Source organism: Pelodiscus sinensis, chromosome 29, assembly GCF_049634645.1.
Source record: "Pelodiscus sinensis isolate JC-2024 chromosome 29, ASM4963464v1, whole genome shotgun sequence".
Classification (NCBI taxonomy): domain Eukaryota; kingdom Metazoa; phylum Chordata; order Testudines; family Trionychidae; genus Pelodiscus; species Pelodiscus sinensis.
In genome coordinates, this window is record NC_134739.1 from 4437159 (window position 1) to 4451386 (window position 14228).

General features: G+C 50.0%; 1 pseudogene; it reads right to left on the reverse strand.

Annotated features, from left to right (window-relative positions):
- Positions 1–13122: 13122 nt before the first annotated feature.
- On the reverse strand, positions 13123–13971 carry LOC102455155 (acid-sensing ion channel 2 pseudogene; annotated as a pseudogene).
- Between the last annotated feature and the right edge of the window lie 257 nt (positions 13972–14228).

A 14228-nucleotide genomic window follows, 5' to 3' on the forward strand; every position in this document is an offset into this window, starting at 1 on the left:
GGAGATTGTATTCACCTTGTCATACTGCATGTGAGTTCTTCTGTCCTATAGTGACCCCATGTGCATGTGCCTCAGTTTCCCTGGACACTGCACCAATACCAAGATGGTGATGGGAGTTTCGATAGTGATAGCCTCCTGCATGTACACAACGGCTGATGTCCTTCATAACCTGAGCCCGGGAGGGGGATATGACCAGGTCACCTTTTGCATGGGAATCAGAACAAAGGCGGGAAGAGGAGCTGGCTGAGGGCTGGGACTAGCCTTCTCGGTGAGTGAGTTAGCCTCGGCTGGCTTGGGGTGCAGAGTGGGGTCGGGGCTGACCGCTTCTGTTACTGTGCTGACAAGTCTGTTCTACGCTGTGTCCCTGCCGACCAGTCAACCCTCTCTTCTACCTGCTGGCTCGAGTCTCCTCTGGCTGCAGGGCCCGCGACTCCTCTCAGTGACAGTTTCACTTGTTGGTTTTCTGTCTGCAACTTTAAATGCTTCTTAGTCTCTTTGCACTGCCAGGTGCCACCTCTCCTTCCTTTCCCCAACACCGCAAGTTCCTGGGCTGAGATCCCACAATGAGGGAGCGACTCCCAATGACCTAGAATCATTAAATCTTGAAAGGTCATCTCGTCCATCTGCGCCCACAGCAGGACTAGCTATTCTCTAAACCATCGCTGGCAGGCGTCTGTCTAACCTGCTCTTAACCGCCTTCGATGATGGTCATTCCATATCTTCCCCAAGGAAGCTATTCCAGTGCTTAACCACCCTGACAGGAAGTTTTTGCTAAAGAAAAGAGGAGACTAAGGGGGGATGTGATAGAGGTCTATAAAATCATGACAGTCCTTCCCTTACTGCAGTTTAAGCCCATAGCCTCTCGTCCGACCCTCAGAAGTTAAGAACATTTTTCCCCCTCCTTGTAACACCCTTGTATGTTCTCAAGAATGGACTTTTTCCAATTTGTCCACATTTGTCCTGAAATGTGGCTCCCAGAACTGGATGCAATACTCCAGCTGAGGCCTAATCAATGTGGAGGAGCCGGCTAGGGGGCAGCAAGTGGGAACAGCAGTACCTCCCTGTGACGTAGTGGGGGTACCTGGCTGGTTTCTATGCTGCTGGCTCTGGGGTAACCCCCACTGGCTGCCGTGGGTACCACGACCCAGCAAAACAGGATGAGTCACTATGCAAACCAGTATGGCCAGACACCCCCATGGAGAGGAACAAAGGAAGGTGGAATGCTGCCCTGGATGGGGGGCAGGGCTGGAAGAGAGTTAGTGAGTGGCTGGCTGGAAGCATGGAGGAGACAGCCTAGGGAAAGGGGCTGGAGTTTAGGGGCCCAGTCTCCCCCCATCTCAAGGGGGCCTGAGGCAGCCTAGCCCAGCTCTGTGACCAGACTACATCTGTGCTGTGCTGTATCCTGGAGAGGCAATAAACTTCCTCTATTCCACCGGCTGGTGCAGTCTGTTTGTGCCATTTCGGGGTGCAGGAGATGGGGGAACCCCAACCCGCCATCACACGCCCCTGTTTGGTTTTCTTTTGTCACAGTGCTACACTGTTGACTCATCTGCCTGGGCTCTGTTCAGACTCGGCTGAGCAGCCTCGTGTCTGTCTCTCCAAAGGCAAGGTATGGGGGGTTTTAGAAACCCACCAGCAATCAGATGCCAATCTTAAAACAACTGCTGAGCTTTATAACCCGTAGCGGCAGCTGCCACTATGCTCAGATCTCCCTGATCTTGTGAGCCTGGCGAATATTTAAGTCTCATTACCACTCAATTTGCTTGGAAACCTCGCAATGTTATGGTCAATAAACAACTTCCTGCTGGTGTATTTTTATTGGGTTCCTCCTGGTCAGGGAAGGCCATTTATAGCTATTGAAGAAGAACAGGGCAATTTTTGTTGTCGCGTGAAGATGATTTTTACGAGGCAGCCCTCTGGGACGCAGCCTGCTGGATATATGAGGGGTGCCACAAGAGCTGTTGTACTTTGCATGAAGGAATGGCTACGGCGAGGATTTATCGAGGCCGGCTGCTCAGGAGCTCAGCTTCCTTTGACATGGTGGCAGAAGGCTCAGTCTTCCCAAAACTGCCTATATGGCCGACCGCCTAAGGCTGGGGCTGCCACTGGGGGAAGCCTGGTGGTGCAGCATGGTAGGGATGGGGCTGTGGCCCGGCAGCCTGACTCCCCCGACTGGGGAGAGGGATGGAGCCGGGGCGTCCTTGGTTACCCCATGGCCAGGAAGATTGGACTGAGGGTGGGTGGGGCTTTGCTCCAGGGGCGGGGCTTCAGGTGGAAGGGGCAGGACTGAAGCTTACCTTTCCCAAATGGACTTTCACCCACCACCCATGCATGGTGGCTTTTCTGAGCAGAGGGATGTATGTCAGCCGAGACACAACTCCACATCGCCCATGTCACGTGAGGAGCTAATCAGGAAGTTTTGACAAACTTTTTTCTTTTTCCTCTTTCATCCCAAGTCAGGACAGTGTAGACAAACCCTCTATGGCAGAACAGGGAACCGAATACAAGTCCCAGTCTTTTTAATCTCTCTTCACACGACAGCCATTCCAAACCCCTCCTCATTTTTGTTGCCCTTTTCTGAATTTTTTCTAATCCCAAGATATCTTTGTGAGATGAGGTCCGGTGGGGGGGGGGGGGGGGGGCGGGGGGGCTCTGTGTGCTGGGGCTGTAAAAACACAGAACAAATTGATGATTCAGACCCTAAATAGCTGATGCCATCTTCTACCTTGACTGCCCCATATCCTCTCCTAATCCCTCACCCCCCTGACATGTCACACTCCCCTGAAAGCCCCACCATCCAATCACCCCCATGCACACTGGCCATCATTGCTGATAAATTGCAGAGGGTCCAGGGATGTGTCATGAGATCGAATAAAAGATTGGAAAATAAGCAACACTCAGAAAAAGGCAACAAAAGTGATTAGGGGGTTGGAACGGCTGCCAGACGAAGAATGATTAATAAAACTGGGACTTTTCATCTTAGAAAAGAGGGGATGTGATGGAGGTCTATAAAATCATGACAGATGTGGAGAAAGTGAATAAGGAAAAGTTGTTTACTTGTTCCCATAACATAAGAACTAGGGGTTACCAGATGAAATTAATAGGTAGCAGGTTTACAACAAACAAAAGAAAGAATTTCTTCATGCAATGCACAGTCAACCCGTGGAACTCCTTGCCAGAGGATGTTGTGAAGACCAGGACCTTAAAGGTATGTCTACACTGCAGGCTTCTTGTGCAAGAAGCTTTTTGCAGAAGAGATCTTCCACAAAAACTTCATGCACAAGGGTGCATCCACACTACAAAAGTGCATCGCAAAAGCAATGTGCTTTTGTGCAAGAGAGAGTCCAGACTGCATGGATGCTCTCTCACAAGAAAGCTCTGATTGCTATTCACAGAATAGCCACCAGAGCACCTGTGCTTTTTTCGATAGGCTCTTTTTGTACAAACCTCCCCCCCGTTGCCCATCCACACACACCTTTTTGCGCAAGAACTCTTGCGCAAAAAGGAGGTACTCCTTGTAGAAAGAGGAATACCTACACCACAAAAAACCCTCTGTTCTTTTGATTTACTATACACTTACCTGTGCAAAAATGTGCTTGAGGTGTGGACCCTCCGCAGGGTTTTGTGCAAAACCAAATGTTTTTGTGCAAAAACCCTGTAGTGTAGACATAGCCTAACAGGGTTCAAAAAAGAGCAAGATAGATTCATGGAGGTTAGGTCCATCAATGCCTATTAGCCAGGATGGGTAGGAATGGTGTCCCTAGCCTCTGTTTGTCTGGAAATGGGTGACAGGGGAGGGATCATGTGTGGATTACCAATTGTGTTCCCTCCCTCTGGGGCATCTGGTATTGGCCACTATTGCCAGACAGGATACTGGGCTAGATGGACCATTGGTCTGACCCAGTATGGCCATTCTTGTGCTCTTACGTTATGTTCTTATGTAACCTATTGCTTCAGTCAGCCTCTGTGCTCAATGACTCGAAAGTAGTCATTATAATACTGATTTTTAAAAGGCCTCCTGATCTGATCCTGGCAATTACAGGCTGGTAAACCTAACGCTAGTACCAGGCAAATTGGTACTAAATATTATTCAGAGAGTCAACACAGCCATTGCAAAGGGAAATCGTGTCTTGACGATCTATTCGAATTATTTGAGGGAGTCAATAAACACATGAGCAAGGGTGATCCAGTTGACAGAGTGTACTTGGATTTTGGGAAATCCTTTGGCAAGGTCCCTCACCAATGGTTCTGAAGGAAACTAAGAGTCGTGGGATAAGAGGGCAGGTCCTCTCATGGATCACTAACCGCTAAAAGACAGGAAACAAAGGGTAGGAATAAATGGTCAGTTTTCACAATGGAGAAAACGAAACAGCAGGGTCCCCCCGTACTGGAACATGGGCTGTTCAACATATTCATAAATGAGCTGGAAAAGAGGGTGAACAGTGAAGTAGCAACGTTTGCAGATGATACAAAATGATTCAAGAGAGTTAAATCTGCAAACATTTTGTAAGGGATTTTACAAAAGTGGGTGACTAGGCAGCAAATTAGCAAATGAAATTCAACAATGAACAGTGCAAAGTAGAAAAAACAATCCCAACCTCCCCTATCTAACCATAGGCTCTAAATTAACTATTGCCACTTTCATCTGTTCAAGATATCAGGTACGAAGGGAGCCAGAAGACACTGAAGGACAAGCTTTACCTCTGACTTTATTATACACAAAATAGCAAAGAGAAACAATACAGACTTACATCCATCTATTCCACTGAACAGGGTCGTTTTAACACAGATAGTATAGGAACACCTACACCTAGGAGAATACACAAGATATTCAACTTTAAGGCTATAGACATATGTGTTCTTATTTCTAGAAATCATGTGCAGTTCAGCCATTAGCAAGCTTACAGTTGTCGGACGGGAGGTCGTAGCCTCAGTCTTTCCCCATGCAGAGGTGTCCACAAGACAGTTGCTGGTATGCACAGGTTCAGCTTCTAGCTGCAGCAAGTAAGATATGTGAGGACACCTCACTCAGTCCCTCCTACTGATTAGCCTTCCTACACCTATATTTATACTCGACTTGGTCATTCCAATAATAGCGACCAACTGATTACATATTGCATAAGATACCTAAAATGCCCTTATTAGCCATATACCCTGCTACTCGGGATGTTGCAAATACTATGTGCGTGATTAACAGTTTTATGGCTGCATCTGCTTTTTGCGTGTCAGAAATAAAACATACCAGTTTACTCCTGGTTCTTTTGGCACAGTCACGCTCCACTATGCTCAATATGCATGATTGTACAAAAACATTCCTGCATCAGAGCCTGCACCCCCACCCCCAGCCTTGCCTGCATGCTTGTGCGCACCAGGCTAGAGACAGGCCGGGGTTTTGCTTTGGAATTGATCAGTACTTTGGGTAAAGCAAATGTCATTTTGGTCAAGACAGGGCCATGCAGGTTCCCCTACAGCCACTCAAGAAAGAGATTTTGGAATCACCATGGAGAATTCTCTGAACAGCTCGGTGCAGAGTAATGACCTCACAGGCTAACAGAATGCTAGCAGTTATTAGGAATGGGATAACAAATGAGACAGACAGTATCATACTGTTACTATATACACATGGGCTGTGTCTACACTGGGCCACTTATTCCGGAAAATCAGCCGCTTTTCCGGAATAAGCTGCGAGCTGTCTACACTGGCCCTTGAATTTCCAGAAAAGCAACGATGCTCTACTGTACAAAATCAGCCGCTATTCCGGAAAAACTATTCTGCTCCCGCTCGGGCATAAGTCCTTATTCCGGAACACTGTTCCAGAAAAGGGCCAGTGTAGACAGCCCAGTAGTCTTTTCCGGAAAAAAGCCCCAATCGCGAAAATGGCGATCGGGGCTCTTTTCCGGAAAAGCGTGTCTACATTGGCCACAGACGCTTTTCCGGAAAAAGGGCTTTTCCGGAAAAGCAGCCTGCCAATGTAGACGCTCCTTTTCCGGAAATACTTATAACAAAAACTATTCTGTTTTAAGCATTTCCGGAAATTCATGCCAGTGTAGACACAGCCCTAGGGTATGCCCGCATCTTGACTACAGCATCAATGTGTTCCCCATCTCAAAAAGGATGTAGTGAAACTAGAAACCATTCAGAGAAGGGCAGCAAAGGTGATCCATGGTATGGACTGGCTGCCATGTGAGGAGAGACTAAAACAATTGGGACTGTTCAACTGAGAAAAGAAACAACTAAGGGGGATATGATGGTCTGTAAAATCACAAATAGTGGGGAAAAGTGAGCAGAGATGCATTGTTTATCCCTTCCCACAGCACAAAATCCAGGGGTCGCCCAATGACATTAATAGGCGGCAGGTATAATACAAACAGGAGAATTTGTCACACAAATTTGCTACCTCACTCCTAACCTTGATGTTCATTTTCTCACCTGTGTTCAACAAGCTGTCTCCCCTGGACCGACAGCGTACTCCCCGGTCAGACTGCTCTTTACCCCGTTCTGCGGGGAGTTTGCGTCTCCCTCCAGCTCACAGCCCATTTGGCGGGGTAAAGCCTGCAGGGTCCGTAACGCCCGGAGCCACGGAGCGGCACGAATGTCGTTGGCAAAGGCAGGCACTCGAAATGCACGTCTTGTCAGTTCCCACCCTCGAGCTGAACAGACTGGGTCTGCACATGCACGTCTAGGCCTCTGGCAAGGAAAGGGAGAGCCTCCTAGCCCCCCGCTGGCTCTATCCCACAAGCAGCGATCCTTTGCCTCCCCTCTTTCCCACACAGTCAGCCTCATCTCTCTGCTGTCAGAACACACGTCTCTCCCTAATCCGCACATGCCCCCGTCACCGCAGCGTCTCGCAGCCCATGTGTCAGCACAGGGCTTCTCGGCCGTTTTCTTTCTGAGCCCCCTCCCCCCTCCGCCATGCTATAAAAATTCCACAGCCCGCTATGCCACAAACACTGGGTTTCTGCCTCCGAAGGTGGAGGCTGGCATTAGGAGGCAGCAAGCCGGGGCCCCATGCCATGCCCTGCAGAGTGACATGGCTCAGGCTTTGGCCCCGGGCTGCAGGGCTCAGCTTCCCAGGAGCGTCAGCCCCGTGACTCATCATTTCAGTCCCTCAGGCTTTTGGCCTGAGCTCCAGCGAATCTAACGCCAGCTCTGCTTGGCAGACGCTCCTGGGCTCCCAGTGGAGAACCACTGCGGCAGGGCATGGCTACTAGCCCAGGCCATGTCTACACTTGGAAATTAGTTTGAAATTACTAAATTCAACTTAACTCCTGATTTAACAAAATCGAAATAGTGTGTCCACACTACCGGAAGCCGGGAAATGAATCTGAGGCAAGCTCCATTAACGTGGACGTGCTACCTCGACTCAGAGCCCCACGAAGCGCTGGGGTGTCATTAGTTAAAATTACTCAAGGGAATTGTTACTTTGAAATAGCCGCAGTGGAGCGTCCACACTACCACGACGGCGAAATAACTACTTTGAAAGAAGTGTTATTCCTCGTGGAAAGCAGTTGTTATTTCGAAATAACCAGCCTTTTATTTTCTGTGGTGGCCCGTCAATACAGGGCGCCAAGATAAACTGCCGCTGAGGCGGGGCCAATCGCGCATTTCGCCTAGGGCACCAGTTGCCGGCAGCTCGTCTCAGGCTGCTCCTGTTTATTTTGAAAGGACAGGCTTGGTCGTGCGGACGCACCGCTTGTTATTTTGAAATAATAGGAGTGTTGGGGCAAATATTACTAACTTTTGCTTAATAATATAGTTGAACTTTTTTCAATATTTGACCAGCTTAAATAACCAACATAATTATCCCAATATGGAGAAAGAATTAGCTTTAAAAAGTTTAGAATGGGCTAATCAGAGGGGAAGAGGCTATTTTGGCACCTTCACATGGCTAGACTTTGACGGATGTCTGGCTCTGTGTGTTGTCTTCAGGGCCGGCTTTAGGAAGCGTGGGGCCCAATTCGAACCAAATTTTGGTTGAGCAAAAAAAAGGAACAATTCACAGTCTCTTTAAATCCTCAGTTACAGGGCAGAGTCTTACCTTCCAGCCAAACTCGGGCTGACTCCCACTCTCGTGGCACACAGAAGCCACCTCACTGCTCCTCCGGGGCCAACGCCCTCCCCCGCATCGCGCCCAGCACACTTCCAGGTTTAGGGCGCAGGACCCTTTCAGGTACAGGGCCCGATTCAGGGGAATCGGGCGAATCGGCCTAAAGCCGGCCCTATTTGTCTTTGTGTGTCACCCCAGCCCTGTGCAGATATCAAGCGAAACGACTGATGACCACAAGATCCGTTAAGGGACAAAGGCACCCAGCCAGGTTTATTGTTGATGAAGCACAGTAGTAGTTATGGGTGTTTTAGAGAGTGAGAGAGGAACATGTGAAATGACAGATAGATAGATAGATAGATAGATAGATAGATAGATAGATAGATAGATAGATAGATAGATAGATAGATAGATAGATAGATAGATAGATAGATAGATAGATAGATAGATAGATAGATAGATAGATAGATAGAGTGCTTTTTTATGATGGTATGGCGCAGAATGGCATACCGTCACCTATTTTCCCAGCACACAGAAAAGGAATGGCATTTCCCCCATGCGTACCAACACCTGTTTTCCTGGGGTGGCTCAGCTTTTTTTTTTCTCAATAACTTTGCCCCAGAATACTGATACCTTTTTTCTTACAAAAAAAGCACTGGATAGATAGATAGATAGATAGATAGATAGATAGATAGATAGATAGATAGATAGATAGATAGATAGATAGATAGATAGATTTTCCCCTATGGAAATATTTATTTATTATTTATTTTAAATATTTTTAACCCGCCTCTCTATTTAAAATATTTAAAATATATTTATATATAAATATACATAACAATTAAAATATGAGACCCCCAGGGGAACATAAAACCTGCTAAGACATCTCAAGAGGAGGGACAAACACAGACTCAAACACCAATAAAAGCCCAAGTAAAAAAGGGTGGCTTTAGCTAGCCTGATGCCAAGACAATGCTCGCGTTGGCACCAGGCAAATATCCCAGGGGAGAGAATTCCGCAGCCTGTGAGCAAAAGCTGAGAAGGCCCCTGCTCTGGGCCCATGTCAATCTTATCTCCGCAAGTGGAAGAACACAGAACGGAGCCTCCCCAGCTGACCTCAATCCCCAAGCAGGTTCATATGGGAGAAGACGGCCCTTTAAATATCCTGGATCCAACTTGTTTATCGCTTTATAGGTCATAACCAAGATTTTAAATTGTGCCCGAAAACATATCAGAAGCCTGTGCAGCTGCCAGAGCACCGGCATAATGTGCTCGGTATAACGAATACAGTTCCCATTTGTACAGAAAATAAAGACACATACAACAGTGAAGATACATACGTTGTCTCGGTGGCACATAACGGGGTACACACAACATAGTAAACAGTTCTCGGTTAGCCAGTGGTGTTAGCTAGAAGCACATTCCTTCACACATTTACATCATGTCTGGTTGTAAATTCCTGAAAGCCCCACCTCTCTCTGCGAGTAGCAGCTGTTCTCTCCTGAGAAACAAGACAACATGGACAATATCCCACTCTGGCCTCTCCGTTCGCACCTGGGCGGAAGTGATCTGCTGCCTGACACGCCTCTTGTGCACAGTGTAGCTTCAGTCCTTCCTCCCTCGCCTCCCCGGCTCGTAGGTGTCCCCCCCGTGGGCTGATCACAGAGCGTGGCCCCACTGCGGGAGAAGCAGAGCTTGAGCATGCCAAGCCAAGTGGGGAGTGCAGGGCCCCGATCCTGCACTGCCGAGAGCACCGCACAGTAGCTACCCTGCCTGGTACAGGAACAAAGAGCATCAGAGTCTCAGCTGCATACGGGTCGCTCACGAGACCAAGCTCAGACATATCCAAGCTTTGTTACCCAATGCAACCCAATGCAATTGGCATGCCCCACGGACACCCCAGTTGCTACTGCCACAAACGCTGCCCCCTGCTGCTCGGTGCCAGGCACTCCCAAGGGCTCTGATGGGGGCAGGGTCCCTTCCAACACAACCCAGGGCTGAGAGTTCCAGGGTTCCTTTCTGTCCTCAGGCAGCTCTCACCCTGGCCACCTTTGGAGAGCCTCAGCACTAAGGCTGGAGCGTGGCCCAGAGTCCCGCCAGGCCCATCGGCAAAACAGCACTGCAGCCTCAGGGCCGCCATGCAAGCAGCAGCTCACTGTGGCTGCACATTGCGCATGGAGGAGCCAGGCTGCACGCTCACTGCAGCTGGGCTCAGCATGACACGAAGAAGGCAGGAACGTCCGCAGGTTGCAGTGTGGCCTCACACGTGCACACACATGTTCACACGTGCATGCACACACACACACGCCCCGACATCCACACCCACCGCATGATTCCGGAATAGTCAGCAACACCAAAGCTAGCAGGCGCGTCCATTCAGCAGCTCCTTTGCGGCTGAGTAAGCACCTCCCCACAGGAAATGGGGTTCTGTTACTTTGGCCCGTGGGGGCAGAGGAGAAGAGAGCGAGAGTTCCCAAGGGGGACTTGATTCGGAAAATGCCCGGCACTTTCCATCAAGATATCCCCAAGAGGTGAAATCAAACGGGCGAGTCCATTATGACCCCCCAGGAGCCTGTGCTAATATCACGGTGCCATGTAGCCACGAGGCAATCAGTAGCGACAAAGAACAGCCCTGTGCAGCAGTGTTTAGAACTCCCCGTAAGCCCATGGCAGTGCCACTCCAGTGCCGGTGCCAGGAAGCTGCATGCTGCACTCCTCACAGGTCACAAAATGAGCCCTGCGGTCAGTGGCTCAGATGACGATTCACCAGCCTTCAGCTTCCCGACTGGGGCTGGAGCCGGAGACATTCATAGGCCAAAGTGGCCAGGAAGCATGTTATTCGGGCCTTTGGTTTTGAGCAGAGGTTCTTACCCTACATGCCACAGCAGAGAGAAGGTTATTTTAAAAGAACAAAAGTATTCCCCAGACAGGGTCCAAACAACTGCATCTTACAACAGAAACCTCTCAGCGCCCACCACAGTACTTCTCTGGACAGACACCGTGTTAGCCCACCCAGGCCCTGGCTGGTTGAACCGGGGCTGGCCTCTTTTGGCTGACTGCACGTTCTGTGGCAGCCTCAGGACAGCCATTGCCCCTTTGGAAAGCACTGTTTTCACAGAAACTCATTCACAGAAACACTGAGTCATGCCCAAGTGACACACCCACCTCCGGATTTTAAGCTTAGGGTAAAATCACCAAAAGATCCTCCATAGGGACTTAGGCTCCTACATTATTTGATCCCAGACCCATCAAGTGATTTGGGTGTCTTCGTCCCATTGACCTCAATACAGGCTCCTACCCACCTTGGTTCTGAAAATGTAAATTAAGCTACTAAGTCACTGACGCGCTTTGAAAACATTGCCCCACGAGTCTTTGGGACTTTCACTCTGGGCTAATTGGCATGTGCGATGTAACAGTGAGCCTGCGGCAGCGTGGTCTGGGGCAGTCTGTTCTCCAGGGAAGAGCCATTTGCACAGCCGGGCTCTGGACTGAGAGTGATCCCAGCATCCGAGGCCTTTGCTTGGGCCTCATCTTTGGCGCAGGCCAATCTCAGACTTGAATGATATTTTTATTGCTTGGACTCTCATAAGCACTTTCACCTCCCATGCCTCTGCCCACCCCCATCTGCCAGACCCTTCTGACACGCGCTGGCTTCGGGCTACAGCCTGCCTCTGTTAGTGCACTTCTTTACACCTTCCTGCCGCCTGAACAGCCTGAGCTGTGGTTCCTTCCCACAAGCACCAATTCCTGCCAGGTCGTTAGTTCTATAAGGGGTAGGAGTTCATGAGCTGGAAACTGCCGGTAACTGCTACATAAAGTACAATGTTCATTGCCACGGGGTGCCAGGAATCATTCTCCTCCTCCCAACCATGTGGCACATCAGCTGGAGTCACAGGTACAAAAGCAGCAGAAACAAAAGGTAGCTGTTGAAGAGGCGGCATGATCCCTCCACCCACGAAATCAAAAGACAGAGCCTTGTCCATTACGACAACCTAGAAATCGGTCAATAACCCAGCCACACTCCCACAGGACAACCAGTAGCCAAGGAGCAAACAGTGCGCGCTACAGAAACAAAAGGCTGGAAGCACCCGGCTTTCTGCACTCTTTGATTCACCCAACTCTCCAAAACCTACTTTATCCGGCATGGAGAGATGCCCACCGGGAGAGCTCCGATGTAAGTCACAGCTCAGAACAGATCCTGCAAGAAATCATCAGCACCCCCACTGGCACATCCATTGAGACAGCAACCGAACCAGATGCTTAAAAATACAGAGGTGCTGAAACTCTCTTTCCCCCTCCCCTGCCAGCATCCCCCGTGGGAGCACGGCCCCTCCACTTCCAGGACAATCACCGCTTTCCCTTCAGCAGGAATTCTCACTTTCTTTCAAGCACCCTGTGTGTGTTCAGAGCGGCTGCTTTCCGCCAGTGAAATGCCACAGGCAAGTGTCAGTCACTGTCAGGGTGTAATCAGATACTCTTAAGCCGTTTGCTTCTCTCACTCGCCCTGCATCCGGCACTTGTTTCACACCGAGCCGGGACCAGACCCGAGTCTGGGAGATTAATTTCACTTCTCTCTCCAGGGCCTCAGCTGGGAAGGACCCAGCTGGCTCCCACACAGCACAGCAAACTAGCAACCCCCCTGAGGATTTAGCAGCCGAAGTCACGTCCCGACAAAGCAGAACCTGTCTCGTTACGAGGTTGCAAACCGCGGGTCTATCAATGCCACCACGCCCTGGCAGGCTCTGCTGTCCCAAGGATTGCATAGGCCACCCTCCACCTCCGCCCACCTGAGTTTTGCACTCGCATCTCTCCAGCCCAGCACCTCGACCGGCTCCCACAGCATGACAGCCACGGATCACCCTGTCTGCTAGGCCCCCTCCAAATCACAACTCCAACAGCAAGTGTCCTTTGGGAATGGTTAGCCTGCTAGGGCAGATCCACTGGTACAACAGGGCTCCGGCAAACAAACTCCAACTCAACAGGCTGCCTGCGCCTTCCCCACTGCCACACAGGAGAAGCCTGAGCCCAGCAAAGAAAGTTCTCTCCGAACTTACCCTGACTCTCTTGGCCTGATCACATCATCTGCTGGATTCTCCGCCGCCAGGCTCGGCCGCACACGCAAAGCAGAGAAAGGAAACAGAAACTCCATCCATACTCACAGTTTTGAAGTCCTTTTGGCTGCACTCCTGGCCTTTGAACTTGCAGTACAGCAGCATATCCTTCAGGTCATGCCCCACGCGCCCCAAGAACTCCTGCATGTTGAAAACTTTTGGTTTGTATTGCTTAAAGTTTGCCTTTTCCTGCAGGGCAGCCAGGACAGCTGGCTCAGCCAGGTGAGGGTCTGGAATCTGCAGGTTCACATCGAGCAAAGCCAGCAACTCCCCGGCATGGTACAGGTCATTGGTGGTGAGTTTAGAGAAGCGGAACTCGTTGAGGTTGCAGATGGTGACCGCCGGGAAAACCAGGCTGTTGGCCATGACCTCGTCCACTTTAATGACATGCTGGTAGGAGAAATAGAAAGCCACCCGATCCGAGCTCTCCACCAAGAGGAGACCCAGGGAGCCCACAAAGGCCAACATCCACAGCAAACGCCTAATGGTCACCGGTCCATAGACAAAAATGTGGCGGATCCCATGGAGAGAGGAAGTGTGGGCAAAGATCTGGATGCTGGAGGGCTGCAGGCTTTCCATGCTGCCCTCGCTGGTGCTGTCCTTGAAATCCATTAAGTAGGTTGTTAAAATCCTGGCACTACTTCTCAGGTCAGTCTCCCCCAAGACGGCGAGCACTGTATCCCCCCCCCACCTTCCAATGGGCTTTACCCCTTATTTATGGGGAGTGGGGAGGAAAGAGGAGCAAAGGATCAGGCCAGCTGCTAGGAGTTTATCCTAGGAGCTCAGCAGGAGCCTGGCATGGGGTAAATAATTATATAAAATCCATTCAAACTCCAGCTCTTGATTTCCTCGGTGCGATAAGGAGGGCTGGTTTTATTTAGGGAGACACCAAGGTGATGTGGAAGAGATGTGGGTGGGAAGGGAAAGCTTAGCCAATGGAAATAAAGTCCTCCCCCTGCACACACACATGCACACACACTGAACAGAGATGAGATTAGGCGAGCGAGAGAGCATAAAGCCAGGCGAGGCAGCTTGCAGCCGACTAACTAGTGCCTGATGCACAAGGCTGCCCA